The sequence below is a fragment of the Stylophora pistillata genome, chromosome 13, assembly GCF_964205215.1.
Source record: "Stylophora pistillata chromosome 13, jaStyPist1.2, whole genome shotgun sequence".
Lineage (NCBI taxonomy): Eukaryota > Metazoa > Cnidaria > Anthozoa > Scleractinia > Pocilloporidae > Stylophora > Stylophora pistillata.
In genome coordinates, this window is record NC_142531.1 from 2,457,518 (window position 1) to 2,470,957 (window position 13,440).

At 40.7% G+C, this 13,440-nt stretch overlaps 1 long non-coding RNA gene and 1 pseudogene across 1 annotated transcript; one reads left to right on the top strand and one right to left on the bottom strand.

Moving 5' to 3' along the window:
* The first annotated feature begins 26 nt into the window (after window positions 1–26).
* Window positions 27–7,477, top strand: LOC148717254 (uncharacterized). Its single transcript, XR_015994443.1, has 2 exons — window positions 27–163; window positions 6,639–7,477. It is a non-coding gene; the product is annotated as an uncharacterized LOC148717254 (long non-coding RNA).
* A 57-nt stretch (window positions 7,478–7,534) lies between these two features.
* Window positions 7,535–10,095, bottom strand: LOC148717255 (uncharacterized; annotated as a pseudogene).
* Between the last annotated feature and the right edge of the window lie 3,345 nt (window positions 10,096–13,440).

A 13,440-nucleotide genomic window follows, 5' to 3' on the forward strand; every position in this document is an offset into this window, starting at 1 on the left:
TCCAGTATGGCGTTGCCAAGGGAAAATCGGTCACGTGACGGTTTGTTGCTAAAAGGCCTATTATCTGCCCGAGTTTCTAGAAGTACGACGTTGTAGCTAACTGCAGAGAAATTTTTCGAAGAAAATCAAAAGGAAGAAGACCTTTGTCGTTAGCTTTTAGGAGGTAAGTAAAGATCTCATATCCAAAACATTTCTTTCTATGTCGAGCGTGGTAAAATGCCAGACCTTTGACTTTAATATTTTCACTAACGATGCCAAAGATAATTTGCAATTTGCTTTGTTCGTAATCCAGCCTAGGTGTTGTGGTTAATAAGTCATAAACAGGATGTATTTCGTAAGCATCTTAAAGTTTAAATTAGATACTCTTTGGCTTGGTTTCTAAGTACAGATCCTGGCGTTTGTAAGAAGTTTCGAAGACAACGGCAGATGAGACTGTCCGAAAACATATCTTCGGAAAACATTTAAACCCTTCAGTTTGAAATTATGCTTTCATCCAGTTCATCATTTTCAAGCAAATGCGAAATAACTTTGTATCGTTTTTTTTTCTACTATACTACAATACTATTGTAATGTTCTGTTTTTATTCAATTAGTTCGCGTTTGTGCCGTGAAGTTGAGTGAATTTACGTAACGTAGTAGCTTTTTATTTTCGCCAGTGTGCACGTTGTTCTCGTTAGATGGTTTTCCTTGCCTGTTGAATTCAACTAAATCAGTCGTATCGTCAGTTTTTGATAGCGCTGTGTTGCTTTCTGACTCACGAGTTTTACTGCAGGACTTTATTGCGTCACAAATTTTCGAATTTCGAAATTACGTTAGAGCGTACTGTTTTTTTTGCTACTAGCAGTAAATAGCTACTGGTTTAAATTGGATGCTCGCTGCAACCCATCCTCGGAGACCCAGGGGCTGAGTCGATTTCAAGTTAGGGCATGAAGAGCCCCTGGGGACATTGACTTACAAGACTAGTTTCAAACGGTCGCAGACGTTCTTCCATCTGATTGGTGCTAAAACATCTTTGTGTTTTTCTGCCCAATCAGAGTGAAGTGTGCTTTAGAGTCCTTTCGTGTGTTTTATCACGGACATATACTATTAGCTCAGTAACTCGATCGCTATGTTTGTTTGGATCGTGCGACGGAGATTTGCTCAGTCTCAGCACACAATGTAAGAGAAATCGATCAGATTGTCCGCGAAAATCTTACCGGAAATTATACTGAATACTTTCGCAGGTATCACTAGAGAACGTATTTTAAAGTTTGCGAGGTTTGTATACAAACGTTAAACGAGATTTAAGCTTAAATCTTTCTAGATTTTTTGCATAATTTTCTGTGACTGAAACTTTGCCAATCCCGTTAAGTTATTTCGTCGCAGGGGCCACGCAGGTATGTCGAGCAACTGGTACTTGCGCAACTTTCTGTGCGTGCCAAAATCTAATCTCATCTTCGCTTGAGAAAGAAGGAAAGCTAAGCATGGAAACTTTTGCTTATTAGATGTGGGTAGATGACCCTGTACTACTAGGCTGACATTTGCAATAAAGCAAACCCGCCCTTTCCATCCAACATTTCTTGGTCTTTGGTTTTGTTTTTCCCATTGAAAGCAGCATCGGATCGATTCCCAAAGATCAAAGGTATTTAACTTGGTCTTCAACAATCGTCAGAAGAGGCGAAATGACAATGACCAAGGGACTAGAAGAGAATCCGTGGCCTTCCTAGCTCAAGAATTTCAACACTCTAGGCAGCAGTTGAAAGATTAAACTCTTTCCAAACCCCTTCGGTAACTGCCCGAAAACATGTCTCCTTCCCACGATGTTCTCGTTAAGAAGTTTTTGTTCAGATTTTAATTAGCTTACCGGAAACACAGTTAAGCTTTCTCTTAGCGCTTGCTGGAGGTCGTCCACGAACTTAACGTTCTCTGCAACCTTGGCCGTGTTGTGAACGAGTTTACTACAAAGCGAAGATTAGATTTTGGCGCGCACAGAAAGCAGAAAGCTACGTAGGCGAAAGCGCAAGTTGCTCGACTTACCTGCGTGGCCCGTGCGACGAAATAACTTCACGGCAAAGTTTCAGTCACAGAAAATTATGCAAAAAATCTAGAAAGATTTAAGCTTAAATTTCGTTTAACGTTTAAAGCGACATATCAATGACTGCAACCATCGTCTTGAATACAAACCTCGCAAACTTTAAAACACGTTCTCTAGTGATACCTGCGAAAGTGTTCAGTATAATTCCCGGTAAGATTTTCGCGGACAATCTGATCGATTTCTCCTACAACTTCTCACAAAAGTAGAAAAAAATTCCACGCGCCGCCATCTTTGTTTTGAATTTTCAGCTTTTGATCTTGCGCTTCTTTCGCACGTTTCTCTCGCGCGCGTCACGCAAGAGTGACCTGTTCCCCGCGCGAGGAAACTGGTATGAGCCACCTTAAGGTGGCTCGAGCCACCTTAAGACTAGGTTTACACTAGAGGAGACTTTTCCGGATTCGTAAATGTTTCCAGATTCATCAATTTTGGAGTATTCGGATTCGTAGGCGTTTACACTGAAAGGATATTCGGATTCCTGACCGTTTACACACAACGACAGCTCCGGGAACATTCGAACTGGAATGGTTACCAAGCCCAGTGTTACGTATGATGCACGATCCTTTAAAGAACTTTAGAACTTTATTTTTTTTTTTTTATTTAGACACGGTAAATCAATCAGATAAAATAATAATATTATTACAATCTATTATTACAATTACAATCTACTTTAATCTATGTAAACATGATCTAAAATTTAAAAGTGAAATAGAAAAAAATAAAGAAATTCTGCTTTACATAGATGCCGTGTGCGTTTTGTCGATTCAGGCGAAGATATTGCGACAACCATTTCGAAAAGATTGAAGTGATTTTGCTTGCCGCAGTTCAGGGGACAAGCTATTCCAGATAACCGCACCGTTATAGCTAAAGCTATTTTTCAGGAAATTGGTGCGGGGCAATGGAACAGCTAGTTTGTTTTCAGAGTTCCTTAGATTATATGGAGGATCATATTTAGTGAAAAGAGAACCAAGATAGTCGGGCGTAAGACCATGTATAGATTTATAGACCATGGTGGCCACTTGTATTTGTCGCTGAGTATCTAACCGTCTCCAGTTAGGTTGCCCAAAAAGAGGATCAGCGCTTGTGTCATAACTGGAGAAGGTCAGAATACGGGCAACCCGGTTTTGCAACTTTTGGAGCTTATTCGAAAGACCCTTGTTACAATGCCCCCAGACCTCGCTGCAGTAATTAAAGTACGGTTAAACTAAGACATTGAAAACGGACTCAAGCGGGGTTCGATTAACAAAAGGCCTACAACGTTTAATTGCTCCAATGCCCGATGCGATTTTCTTGGCTATTTTTTCAATGTGCATATTCCATGAAAGGTTTTCGTCTATATGCACACCCAGAGATTTGACTGAGCTAACTTGTTTAATTATGTCACCACCTATGATTAGTTTAGGGGAAGTATCGTAGGTACCTATCCTTTGCCGCGATCCAATTAACATGAATTCAGTTTTAGATGAATTTAGAATCAATTTGTTGGCAGTGAGCCATGTGTTAACATTGGATAGGTCGTGATTCATAACATCATTGATCATTTCTATGATGTTACTGGCAAAGGTCAGGTGAGTATCGTCGGCATACATACGTGCGGACTTAATTGGCACGTATGTAACTTAACTATTCAACCCCGATTTAATTGGGGTTGAATAGTTGAATTGGGAATTGGCGTTGAATAGTTGAATTGGGAATTGGCGTTGAATAGTTGAATTGGGAATTGGCGTTGAATGGTTGAATTGGGAATTGGCGTTGAATGGTTGAATTGGGCTTGAATAGTTGAATAGATTCTTGAATGGTTGAATTGGGGTTGAATTAAACGGTTCAATAGGCCTTTTGCAGTAAGAGATCACGTGCTTAGATACCGCATAACAACGCCATACTGGAGAGCAAGCACTCCAGTGATTTCAGACAAAATAGAGATCACAGAGGTCTGCATTCAAACAAAGAATATAGCGGATAACAAGTTAAAGGGTATCCCAATTCGAGAAATCTTGTAAGTTTTAATCAACAGCTTCCTTGGAGTGTATCAGCGAAAAACGAATTTTGGTGTGATTTTGCTGCTGATATACTCCGGGGAAGTGTATCAGCAGTGCATCCACTTCTTACTGGATTTCTCGGATTGGGATACCTTTTGACCTATTATCCGCTGTATTCTTTGTTTGAATGCAGACCTCTGTGTCCTCGTTACTGTCTGAGATCACTGGAGTGCTTGCTCTCCAGTATGGCGTTGCTATGCAGTATGTAAGCACGTGATCTCTAGCTGCAAAAGGCCTATTGCAGTTGAATGGTTGAATGAAAGAAGTTTTGAATATTGCAACAAACGGCCTGCCTTAGTTTGAAAAGTTTTGAAAATTATATTATAAAACTATCAGCTAAAGAAACAGAATTGGACTGGTTTGGGTGCCAGAACCATCTTTTATATTCTTTAAATTCAGACTTAAAGGTAAGGCTTCGGGCCAGTGAGGTTACAGGGACTTTCGAGAAACGGGCCCCTGACTACACCACAAATTTCGAACTACGCGCACACACACAGACAGCTAAATCTTTACATCTAAATAGACGTCCATATGGCAAATAAATTAAGTGTGCATTCGCTTTGTGGCGTTAAATATGTAGTTATTTATCTACACATCCAACTTTGCAGTTAAACGCAAATATGATAGTTTTGTGCGTTTATTTTTACAAGATAAACTATTTGTGGAGTGTCAAGAACTGAACCCGTTTGAGCTTAATGTTTCAGTATATATAAGTTTGTAAATAAGAAATTTTTGGAGTTTAGTTTTTTAGACTCTAATTAGGCTATTATATATTTCTGTGGTAGGTTGATTAGGTGCCGAGGCGTCAAGTATGTTTGGAGACAAAAATAAAACACAACCAGAACTCATTACCTTGCGTCAGAACGTACTATTTTTTTTTTTTCTACAAGGGGTAAATAGCCACTGTTTAAATTGGATACTTTCTGGAACCCTGAATTGTCTGTTTGAAACTCAACCGACAGCGACTAAACATTTTTAACCACCCACATCCATAAAGCTTTGTGAAGTGATTGCCGTTGTACAACTCCGGATAGAAATTACGGATAGTCAGGCGTAAACGGCCGTGGCAGGCTCTAGCATTTTCAATGGCTAGTTTTAAAACTCGCGCGTCGAGTGTGATAAAACTAAACAATAGCACAAATAATAACTTGCGAGAACTTTGTTTCGTTTCGTTTGTATTCCCTGTGGAAGAAAGGGCGCAAGATCTCATCCAATAAAAATCAACTAGTGTATGCTTTTTTTACAACTGCAAGTAAATGTCGCGAGAGCGATAGGCATTCTGCCCAATGCAGGTTATTGCACCGTAGGTATTCAGGTTATTGTTGCGTCCGGTGTGCGGTGATCTCTCTCCATTCGTTTATGCAATGTTTCATTTTCTACCCCGCAATACTTCTGAAACCAGAGCGATTGAATAGCACTTCCTTAAACTGTAAATAGGCAGCATGTAAACTGAAACAGTTGAATTTGGTAATCGTATAAATTCAGGCAGAAGTATCATTTTTGTGTATGAAATGCAAAGTTAACGCCCTGAGCTTTTGGTAAAGATCAGAGCATTTAAGAAACTTTTAAAAACTGCGAAACTTTGACACCGAGATTGGTGCGGTAAGGGTTATTTCGATACTCATCGCAATGGCTGACGAGATTTCACAATCGGATGAAACGCTCGAGATGCTCGAATTATCGATGTACCCATTCGCCACCCATCTATGATCCAACTTATCAAAAAGGGGACATTTGTCATGAACTACTAAAATTAGGAATGTTCTAGCGAAGTATTAGGGAATAGACCTTTTTAGCTTTGTGATCACGTGGGTTAATTCTCCTACGAAGTCCATAATCGTCATCACAAGTCGTGTTTGGGTTTGTCCTTGACCTTGTTTAGAGTCTCGACGGGAAGTTTTGTTTAGGTTTTTGTTTTCGAAGATTGGTTGTTTTCAGGTACTTCGTTGTTCATTTCGAATGTCTCTTGAAATTATTTGGGTTAGCGTTGTAAAAATATGTTTATTCTCCCACGGTCAGTTGTCCCGTAAGTCCAAACATGCCTGCTGATAGGATATTTAACGGCATGTTCTTAGAGCTGAATTACAAAGAGAGAGACGGAGACTCAGAGAGTGAAATAAAAGTTCCTGATCAGACTCCTGGTGCCTTCCGTTTGCGCTTGGTGTTCGAGCTAGTTTACCCCAACAGTCCAACACAGTTGACGAGCGAGGTTTTTAGCGACGAAGTTCTCCGATTTGGCGTGTAATGAACCAAAAGATCAAAGATATTAGTGACAAGGTTGAACACTTCTTCGAAATTTATGGCAAACGTAATCGCCCTTCCACTTTCGACATAATCACGTGATTCTTGGGCTGTTTTCATCGATTTTGTTTAAGACTAGACCGGCGCTATCGACTGAGTGAAGAAGCATTAGGAAAACGTATTAAGCCATTTATCACATAGCGATTTATGCATTGGAATAACAAGGGTTAGCTGTCCAGCTGAAATAATGTTCTAAACATCTCACTTTAATTGATAATTAACTTTCAGTACAAGAACAGTCAAATGGTGTCTTTCATGAAGTACGTCGTGGTGTTGGCCATGTTTATTCAGATTACCCAGTCGGGTCCACTGGCCTATGGAATTTGCCAGACAGGATGTAACGCTGTCTGGGTAGCCTGTGTAGCTGCTGCCGGTGGGGTTGCAGGTGTTTCCACAGGAGGCATAGGAGTTCCTGCTGCCATTCTAGCGTGTAATGCTGCCCAGGGTACTTGTATGGCTGCGTGTGTCGCTGCTGGTCTTTTACCCACACTTTAGATGAAAATGATGAGGATTGACCAGTTTTTTCTCTGTAACTCGTAACTGCTTCTTGTCTAGCTCGTTAGGTTGAAGAAAACCCTCATTTAGAGCAGTGTTTCGTCTAGACAATCGTAATGCTTCATGGATTACTTTTAATCGTTATAGGAGTTAACTGTATCAATGTATACCAAGCAAAGCATTTCTAAATTTCTAGCTCCAAGGTATCTATATTCAAAGTTTACGTGGCGTGACTCTGCTTATGACCTCAGGGACTCTGAAAATAAGCTTAATGTTCCACTACCGCGCACTAATTATTACAGAAAAAGCTTTAGCTACAATGGCGCCACATTATGGAACAGTTTACCACGCGATATAAGGAACACAGAGTCTCTGGGGTTATTTAAACGTAAGATCAATGACATTTTTTAAGTCTAACGCACGGCATTCACGGAAAACAGCTTTAGTGTTATAGTATGTAGTTTTAATTTTAAATATCTTAGCGTATGTGATATGTATTTTTATAGGCTGATGAATTGATCGTGTCTAAATAAAGATTACAATACAAAAATCCATTAAAATCCATTAAATGATTTCCGGCTCAATTTGATGAACGTGAGCATTAACAACTTAGTACTAGTACAAGACTTCAATCCAATAAAGGTGCCGAGACGTCGGGAGGATCTTGAAAAATTATCAGTCCAAACCTCGATATGCAAGGAGGTATGTAACATTATCAGGGTTCATTATTTCTAACCCTAACCTGGGGTTATTGAACCATCATTGAGTACCTTTTGTGGCATTATAGTGGCCGGGCCCAGAATGATCATATGCAATGTAGATGGGTGTGGTGGTTAGGAACTCGCGTGGTATGAATAACATACGGTAGGCGTTGAAGGGAGAGAGGTAATAATCACAATTGGAATTTTCAAGAGTTTAGCTGTTGCTTTCGCACATAAATCACGAACTTCATTTGCGAAAAATGCGTCTTGGCTAAATTTGTAAACTTTCGCTAACCCATTAACGCCAGTTGTCATCCAGTCTCTGTACTTTGCAATGTTATCAGACACTTCTTTCAAAAACAGCTCCCTAAGTCTGCGTGTATCGAAGGCTTCACTAATTCCTAATCCAAGGGAACAGCAGCGCTCTTCGGTATGTTCCCTTTATTCCCTGAAGTGTCCATTGAGCTGTGAGACGCCTGCTCTGAAAAAAAACAGTTTCCATCTCTTTCAATCTTGTCAACTTCAAGGTTAAAACCCGAAAGATTCCTAATCAGATTTTCCATGTGTTGAGTGATTAAGTCTAATTCCAAAGAATTCATCTTCTTCTCTCCTTCTGTAAACTTTTTAGTTTTAAAACTGGTGGACCAAAGGTAAGCCAGGATCATCTACCGTTTTGTTTTTATATCTTTCCGTAAAGGCGTCCATAAAATCTTGGAGATGTAGAACTCTTTGGATGAATGATATAATCTACAATACTCTGGGTTTTAAGTTGCTCGACGAGTGCTGAAAAATTTACGTTACTTCGTGTTCTCATGAAGTCCTCCGCATGAGAAATTTCAAGTTGCTTCATGCGCTGTTGTGGCGATGAAAGGTTACCTTCTCTAATTATTTCAACTGGCATAACAGGTTTAGCTCTCGAGTTAAATCTGTTAATTTGTCATTTACAATTCCAGGCAAACAATGCACAACTCATCACAGTTATCGCGAGTTCTGGTCCAATCATAGAGGAGCGATCTATTCATATGTCTGTGTAAACGTTCATTCTTTTCTGTTCCACACCGAGGAAGTATGTCCGAAAGACATCCTTTTTGTATGATTGTGTTTGCGAAGCGGTATTCTATTTGAATAAAACAAGTCCAATCTGATTTTTGCTCCTGGAAAGATGCGTTCGTAGAGATTTCTTACCTAACAACAGCCGTCCACTATTATCATTTCTAAGGGAACTCCTTCCCTGTCGAATCTTGTTTTTAGTTCTTTGATTTGATCGTCAATCTCAGAATGCGCAATAGTTTTAGTGATTATAGTGATTTTAGTGATGTATGGCTGTGTATAGCCCTGTATAGCTCTGTATAGCTCTTTATAGCCCTGTATAGCCCCGTATAGCCCTGTATAGCCCTGTATAGCCCTGTATAGCTGTGTAAAGCTGTATATAGCTGTGTATAGCTCTGTACAGCTGTGTATAGCCCTGTATAGCTGTGTATAGTTGTGTATAACTGTATAATTGTGTATGCCTCTGCACAGCTGTGTAAGCCCCGTATAGCTGTGTATGGCTGTATATAGGTGTGTATAGCTCGGTATAACTGTGTATAGCCCTGTATAGTTGTATAAGCCCTTTACAGCTGTGCATAGCTGCGTATTGCCCTGTGTAGCTGTGGATAGTTGTGTATAACTGTGTATAGCCCTACATAGCTGTGTAAAGCTGTGTATAGCTCGGTAAAGCTGTGTATAGCCCTGTATAGCTGTATGTAGTCCTGTATAGCTGTAGATAGCCTTGTATAGCTGTGCGTAGCTGCACATAGCTGTGTATAGCCGTGTATAGCCATGCATAGCTCGATATAGCTGTGTATAGCCCTCTAGAGCTGTGTAAAGCTGTGTATAGCTCGGTATAGCTGTATATCGCCCTGTATAGCTGTGTATAGCCGTGTATAGCTGTGTATAGCCATGTATAGCTCGGTATAGTTGTGTATAGCCCTGTATAACTTTCTAAAGCTCTGTATAGCTCTGTATAGCTGTGTATAGCTGTATATAGCCCTGTATAGCAATGTATAGCCCTGTATAGCTGTATATAGTCCTGTATAGCTGTGTATAGCTGTACATGACTGTGTATAGCCATGTATAGCTGTGTATAGCCATGTATACCTCGGTATAGCTGTGTATAGCCTTGTAGAGCTGTGTGTAGCCCTGTATAGCTATATGTATGGCCGTGTATAGCTGTGTATTTGGCTGTATAGCTGTGTATATGCCTGTATAGTTGTGTATATGGCTGTATAGCTGTGTATAGCCGTGTATAGCTGTGTATAACCCTTTATAGCTGTGTATAGCCCTGTATAGCTGTATATAGCCCTGTATAGCTGTGTATAGCTGTGCATGGCTGTGTATAGCCGTTTATAGCCATGTATAGCTGTATATAGCCCTGTATAGCTGTGTATAGCTGTACATGGCTGTGTATTGCCGTGTATAGCTGTGTATAGCCATGTATACCTCGGCATAGCTGTGTATAGCCTTTTAGAGCTGTGTGTAGCCCTGTATAGCTATATGTATAGCCGTGTATAGCTGTGTATATGGCTGTATAGCTGTGTATATGGCTGTATAGCTGTGTATAGCCGTGTATAGCTGTGTATAGCTCGGTATAGCTGTGTATAGCCCTTTATAGCTGTGTATAGTCCTGTATAGCTGTATATAGCCCTGTATAGCTGTGTATAGCTGTGCATGGCTGTATATAGCCCTGTATAGCTGTGTATAGCCATGTATACCTCGGTATAGCTGTGTATAGCCTTGTAGAGCTGTGTGTAGCCCTACATAGCTATATACAGCCCTGTATAGCTGTGTATAGCTACGCAAAGCTTTGTATAGCCGTGTATAGCTGTGTATATGCCTGAATAACTGCATATAGCTTTTTATAGCCCTATATAACTGTGTATAGGTGTGTATAGCCCTGTATAGCCGTGTATAGCCCCATATAACTATGTATAGCCATGTATTCTTGGGTTTCAGGTGACGTCACAAGTTTTGCTGAAGTTAGTGTCCGCCATGTTGGTGTCCCTCGGGCGTCAAATTTATGAATAGTTAGTCGATTTCTATAGTGAAGCCCTCTCTCTTATCGCCGTATTATTTCGCCAACTACATGAATATCCAGAAAGAAAAAAGCGATAAAAGTATCTGGCATTCATCTTAAGAGATCCCAGTGCTCTCTGAGTTAGAGAGTTGGAAGGAAAGATGTTTACAAAAGATCTCGGTCATCGGGGGTTGACCCTGCAAGCATACCAGCCGAGAAGTTCAGTCCAAAATGCTTGCCTCCTGTGGAAGTGTCGGACTTGCTGAGTTACCTCGTTCTTGAGACCAGCTTCTACACCAAGAAGCAGTTCAAGGCGTTCAAGAGTCTAGAGGCGTTTAATCAAATGGTGTCGGGATTTGTAACCTGAGTTGTAGGCAAAGTAATCGCGGCAAGTATGTCGTGAGAGCACGAGTTTGGCATTCACAGCATATGAATGATCCTTTAGTGAACACCTAGGTAATTTCCGAAAACTATGGGACTATTTTGTCAGCCCATTGCTTGGGATGCAAAGCTGGACTGGCTGAGTCATGCTCACATATCGCGAGTGTTTTTTTTTTTATGCTAGAGGCAACTACTCGAATTCATGGCAAGCTCACTGGGTGTCACGAAAACTCAGACCCCGAAAACTCAGACCCCTCGAAGTGTTCTCCAAGCTTCCGAAGTGCTCCATCATTCGATAGTGCATAGCATAAAGCATGAACCAATTTTTTAATAACATAACCGGTGGAATAATGCAACAAATCCGACGCGAAAGACGGACAACAATATCAAGAGTGATTCTTCAGTGATGCGAATCGTGACGGCGCTGATGCCGAGTCTTCTTTCCCGTTGTTTTTCTCTTCCTGCCTCATTTAAGAACTCTAGCCCAAGGGTCGCAAAATTGTCTTCGTTTTGGGACTGGTGGGCCGAGTCTCTGTTTGTATCCATTATTATCGCGAATTATTTCAGAATTTTAACAGAGCGACAACAAGGATCTGTGCGACGAATTACAAAAAAGTTAACAAACGTCCCTTTCGGCTCGTCAAAATCACGCCACATTTTAATACTTTGATGTTGGAGCGAGCGCATTTGATCCAGTTAACTGTGAATGAAAAGCTCAAAATTAACGGGAAAAATGGAGGAAATCTAAGCTAAATGAAGTCTTGTGTCACTCTTAAATGTTTTAATACTCAACGATCGGACGATTTTGCGAAACGTGCAACTTGCGGCCTTGTTTAGCTGCTTCAGTCGGATCAAGACACAAAAGGTCAAAATACACGCGGCATTACCAGGAGTGATGATGAGTCGAGTTTATCTCTTGAATTTTCGAGGGGTCTGAGGTCTGAGGTCTGAGTTTTCGGGGTGCAGCCGCATGCCTCGAACCATACAACAACTTCTAGTTCCTCCTGTTCTTCCCCTTGATTTGTAATGATCTTAGGTATAGCGCATTAGATCATAAATCTAATGAATTTTGCGCCATAGAAATAATAAAATTATTAAATTATTATACGAAAAAATCCTTAGTCTTTATGCTTTCCACGTTTGCTCGAACAGCCAACAACAATGCATAAAACCATCCCTTCTTTCTCACATGAACTCTTCGTTAGATACGGTTTGTTTACGCTCGAGGGACACCAAGATGGTGGATAGTAACCGTTGCTAAGCTATTGGTCACGTGGGTGAAACCCAAGAATAGCCCTGTATAGATGTGTATAGCCCCAAATAACTGGATATAGCCCTGTATAGCTGTGTATAGCTGCGCATGGCTGTGTATAGCCGTGTATAGCTGTGTATAGCCATGTATTCCTTGGTATAATTTGGATATATCAACAAAGTTGAAATGGTAAATTGGCCACCGTAATGATTACAAAAGCTGACGTTTCGAGCGTTAGCCCTTCGTCGTTAGCTCCGACGAAGGGCTAACGCTCGAAACGTCAGCTTTTGTAATCATTACGGTGGCCAATTTACCATTTCAACTTTGTTGATATATCCAAATTATTTCATTACTCCCACCGACGCAGCCCCAAACAGTTTCTTTCGAAACTATCAGCCTTTATTCCTTGGTATAGCTGAGTATAGCCTTGTATAGCTATGTGTAGCCCTGTATAGCTGTGCGTAGCCGTGTATAGCTGTATGTAGCCCTGTATAGCTGTGTATAACCGTGTATAGCTGTGTATAGCCCAGTATAGCTGTGTATAGCCCTGTATAGCTGAGGATAGCCGTGTATACCTGTGTATATCCCTGTATCGCTGTGTGTAGCCCTGTATAGCTCTGTAGAGCCCTGTATAGCTGTGTATAGACCTGTATAGCTTTGTGTAGCCCTGGGTAGCTAGGTATAGCTGCGTAGAACTATGTATAGCTGTGTGTAGCCGTGTATAGCCGTGTATAGCTGTCCATAGCCGTGTATAACGGTGTATAGCCCAGTATAGCCCAGTATAGCTGTGTGGAGCTGTGTATAAATATAACCCTTTATAGCTGTGTAGTGTGTAGAGCTGTCACGTTGCTGTACAAAGAACGCTTCAGAACATTATACGACTTTTTGTTTTCTTAAAATATAGCTTTGTTTCGTTTTGATTACGTGATTATGAAATATTCTTTTTCGGTTAGCCGCAAAGAGTTGTTGCAGTTTAGTTTTCTTTACGTCATAGAGGTATATTATGCCTTTTTTCACGCAAACATATTAGTTTTAAGGTGTTTCCCCTGGAGTAAAGAGGTGTTTTATAGGAGTCCTTCGGAGATTTTTTACAACCTGGAGTTTTCTCATCCCCGGAGTCAAGATCAGACGTAAGTCACGATCTAA